Below are 4,826 nucleotides of genomic sequence, written 5' to 3'. Positions count from 1 at the left end.
GAATGTGTCTGTGATGTCTTCATCATTTACATAAACATTACAGAAAATTGTTTTAAAAGGTATGGTGAAAGAAAGATTTATTTGAAAGGCATAGTTGGAGGGGGAGATGAAGACTGAGGGAGGGGAGTTATTTTTTCATCTTCTGGTTCACTCCCAAACTTTTGGCTACAACCAGTGAGGCTGAGCCAGGCCAAAAGATGACAGGAGCCAGGAGCTTTTTCCAGTGTCCTACGTGGGTGCATGGGCCCAATAACATGGGCTACCTCTTACTGCTTTCCTGGGTGCATTCACAAGGAGCTGGATTTGAAATAGAGCAACCAGTGTCCATATGAGATGCTGCTATCACAGATGATAGCATAACATACTATGACATCATAAGGGCTCTTTAAGGGTCTTTTAACTTGTTATTCTGCCTTGAATATAATGCGTCTAGCCATAAAATTCCTTTTCTCTATCTTTTAGACTTCTGCAGACTCAAAGTTAGGATTGTCTTTTTGTAAACATGGAGAAATTTTTTCTTCATTTTAAAAATTATTTTCTTTTTGAACTAATGTTTTCCAGGTATTGTTTTTTTTTTACTTTTTTAATTTTGAAGATTTATTTATTTTTATTGGAAAGGCAGATTTACAGAGACAAGGAGAGAAGAGGGTGATCTTCCATCTGCTAGTTCACTCCCCGAAGTGTACCCATGGTGGGAATGGAGTTGATCAGAAGCCAGAATCCAAGCTCTTCTTCTAGGTTTCCCACATGGGTACAGGTGCCAAGCCTTTGGACCATCCTTCAGTTCTTTCCCAGGCCACAAGCATAGAGCTGGATGGGAAGTTGAGCATCCAGGATGAGATCTGGCACCCTTATGGGATACTGAGTGCTGGCAGGCAGAGGAGTAAGCAGTTGGGCTGATTTGTTTCCTTTAAGCTTGAGGGAGTTTCTCAAAATAATGTTTTGACTCACTAATTTACCATTGTAGCATTCTATTATACCCTATTTTTCCTTGTTTAATTTTGTTTGTATCCATATTTTATAGCTGAATTAAGTTTTCTTTTATTTCCTTCCTCATCCCTAATGGGGCTGTTGAAAATGGATTTTTTTAACTTTATTATTTGATAAAGATCAAAGAAAAGTAAGGTTTGCTTTACTGTTTTCTTTACAATCAGTTCAGATGTGTCCAATTGATGATATTTATCATATTTATTTTGAATGTTAGCATTAGGGAATGTGATAATAGTTTTCTGAAAATATTTCTTTTAGTGCCAGATTTGTTTCGGGAAAATAAATCAGTGAAATGAAACCGGAATCTTTACAAAAAACTATTTCAGAGCTGTTTATTTACTACTTAATTTAAGAATTTGAAAGGAAGACTTTCACATGTAGATTTTCTCATTGGAAATAGAGCATTTGTCATGCAGAAATTATTTGTAACATTTACATTGGCAGAAGTTAACTTGGATTTACCTAAATGTATATTTGCTTTAACATCTTTTCAAAATTTGTTTCAGGTTAAGAATTGTGGTTTTACAGGTAAGCTTTTTTTTATTGTTCTATTTTAGATCTCATAATTTTTGTATATAATCTGAAAACTTACAGTTTTCTACATGTTTTTAGTGAAAAACAAAAAGCTTGCTGTAGAAGTTTCTGGAATAATACAAGAAAAACGTGAACTACTTGACAAACATAGCTTTGCGGATAAAGAGGTAAGACAATTTTGAAAATAAAAAATAAGAGCCAGAAAACTAATTATTATGTTCATAGTTTTGTGTAAATAGTTTATTTGGAGTGTAATACAGCATTATGCTGTTCTTCACTTCAACATTTAACAGTTCTTACTAATTTTAGCCATTGTGTTAGGAGTGACATTGTCTCATTCTGGTTTTACCCTGTGTTGTCCTAATGAGTTTGTTTATATATCTTTGAACCACTTGAATTTTCTTTTTATGGACTTGCTTTTTCACATTTAAAAAAGCATATTCATATTTTCCTTTTAATAATTTTCCTACATTTTATAAGGGAGTCCTTTTTTCATTATGTGTATTTCAGTTATGGTTTTCTAATCTGGCTCTTGCAAACAGGTGTTTTCATAAGTTCACTCTGTGTGAAGCTCTGCCTTCCAAACAAATAAGTAAATGTTTATTAGAATAATTTATAGTTTGTGCTCACGGTGTTGGTTTGTTTCAGAATGAGAATTTAGAGCCATCTTTGAAACATTCCAGCGTTGAGGAGTCCAATAAAGCACAAGCTTTGAAGGTAAAGAAACCAAATGGCCTCCTTTTGAAAGCTGGGGCAAATATTGTTGCTGATGACTAACATAGACTTTATAGATAATGTATTGTCAGTAAAGTAAGTTACAAAGAGGTGTGAAAGAATAATTTAACTTTTATAACTTAAAAATGGTTAAATATTAGAAATAGGTCATTGCTAGGTAGCATGTTTTGACTGAGGCATATTCAGTTCACGGTAGAGCTCACTAGAAGCTGTTTGTTCTTCCTTCCTGGAAAATTCCTGAAGTGACTTTTCCTTTTTTGGACCCAGTTTACTCCACGAGGAGACGAAGGATTCATTAAAACAATTTCAGGAATAGTTGTCAGCAATAAATTACCTAAACTGTGTAATGGTATTTACCTTTCTGTAATCCTCAGAACACTGGGAAATATTCAGAATCAGATCAGGGATTTGCATTGTAAATATTGATATGCTGCTAAGTGTTTCAGAACTGCCTGTCCAAAAATCATTTGCTGAGTTCTGAGGAAAAAAGAATGTTCCCCCATGGCTGGTCTGAAGTTACCAACCTGAGGTTACTGAATGAGGAGTATTCTCATGATTCAGCTTTCCTGAGCCTGGTGTGATTCAACTCCTTGTAAGGAAAATATACTACACTTTAGTTCAATTAAGATGGATTAAGTTAAGTGACTAGAATATGCCACTACCACTTAAAGATCAGGATGTGAAAAGCAGGGAGTAATAACGCAGTACAGAAGAGGTCTGCTTCCACCGATGTGAAGTTAGAAGGTGGTAGACACTTTAATTTGGTGTAGGAGTTCAATTCCATGTGGCAGTTTCAATCACTGATGTCTTTCATCATCAGAACATCTGTTTGTCATTAATTTCCTTGTGCAGTGCAAAGGATGGCATAAATTGTGTTGCAAATATGATATATCTATTAATGCTTTCTTCCTGTGTTACCTAATAATATCAAAAGCATATTGATAACCTCTTATACTTGCTGACCCTTTAAAACACCATCCTAGTAGTAATTGACTAATAGTTTGACAGAAGAATTTTAGAAGGCATTTGGCTTGCTAACAGAACAGGAAAAACTCAATAGCAAACACATTTACTCAACCTGGAGTATATGTGTAGACAAACTGAAATAATGGAATATGCCAGCCTGTTGTGAAGGCATTTCAGTTATGTAACATATCAGAAAAAATTAGCTAATTGGATATTTTGGAATTTTTTTTCTTATTTTACTAATTAAGAAGACATAGCATTTATTTTCAGGGGTAGTAGTCATAATTAAATACAAACTCTGTGAGAATTTTCACAAATTTATTAGTTGAATCTAGAAAAAAAATTAAACCAGTAGAGCAGGTAGAGTATTTCTGATTCAGGTCAGAAAATTGCTATAAAAATAGTCAAATTTAGAGAGATAGGAAAAATAACTTTTTTTTCAGCAGCACAATAGAGCTTTTTAAAAAAAAATTATTTTTGCTTGCTTTACATTTGAAACTTTTGATTTTGTTTTTTCAACTTTTGATTTTGTTTTTTCAACTTTGTTGAAGGCTCACAAATGGCAGAGGCATATTTATTACATTTTTTAAAATTCAGTAGGAATAATTATTTAAAATTTTTAATTGCACAATTATTTTAATTCAATATCAAATATCATGAAGAAATCTTGATTTTATTTAATTTTGATGTTATTACATTATAATGAATTAGGTTATTTCACCTTTTTTGTTTTAGAATGCTTTAAAGCAAAGGTTGGCAAACTCTACACAGTGGATTCTCCACCAGTTTCTTTTTTCTGTTTGATTTTTCATGATATAGTTCCGTAGGCTCAAGGATTTTCTCTCTCACCCACCTGTTTTTTGTTTAAAGAAAAAAAAAGTTGTACGGCACAATGCTGCTCATTCAGTTAGAATTATCTTTGTTTCTCATTAACATAGTATGTGTGAAGAACTGTGATAGAGATTGTGTGTCCTGCAAGCCTGAACTGTTTATTCTCTGTGAAGAAGCTTGTTGGCACCTGCTTGTTGGCACTCTGTTCTGACAATCATTAGGATCTGTGAATTAGACTTAACTTATACTCCATGTGTTTGGGTGTAGTCACCTGATTTCCTTAACTACAAATTCCCACATAAGTCTTACAAAGTTGACTTTTCTTTTAGGAAACACATGAAAAGCTGGAGAGTTGCAAATTCAACGAACAGGATGACGTTTTCTTTTTAGAAAAACAATTAGAAAAAGAGAAATCTGAACATTTTGAACAAAATGCATTGGTAAGACTTTTTGTATTTAATGACAATATTATAATATGCTAATGGGGTTTCAAAATGTAATGTTATTGGCCAAAGTATAACATGTACTATACAAAAAGGTAAGGAATATAGAGGTCAAAAAATGGAGAGCACCATTTTCCAGATCCTCTGTTTTCCCTTCCTTAGATGCCATATGTGAAGTAGGGTTTTTTTTTTTTTTTTGCATATTTTCTTACAGAACTTTCTACATTCACTACTGATGTAGGCCATATAAATCATTTATGTTGAATGATCACATACACACTGTATAGTTTTTATTCATTAAAAATTTTGATTAGGACATTGTAAATA

General features: G+C 33.1%; 1 long non-coding RNA gene across 1 annotated transcript; it reads left to right on the top strand.

Moving 5' to 3' along the window:
• Positions 1-1,607: 1,607 nt before the first annotated feature.
• On the top strand, positions 1,608-4,496 carry LOC131483113 (uncharacterized). The gene is made up of 3 exons (XR_009247526.1): positions 1,608-1,691; positions 2,173-2,241; positions 4,386-4,496. It is a non-coding gene; the product is annotated as an uncharacterized LOC131483113 (long non-coding RNA).
• Positions 4,497-4,826: the final 330 nt, after the last annotated feature.

The sequence above is a fragment of the Ochotona princeps genome, chromosome 23 (assembly GCF_030435755.1).
Source record: "Ochotona princeps isolate mOchPri1 chromosome 23, mOchPri1.hap1, whole genome shotgun sequence".
Classification (NCBI taxonomy): domain Eukaryota; kingdom Metazoa; phylum Chordata; class Mammalia; order Lagomorpha; family Ochotonidae; genus Ochotona; species Ochotona princeps.
Note: the sequence above shows the minus strand (reverse complement) of the source record. Positions and strands in the feature narration are given on the sequence as shown.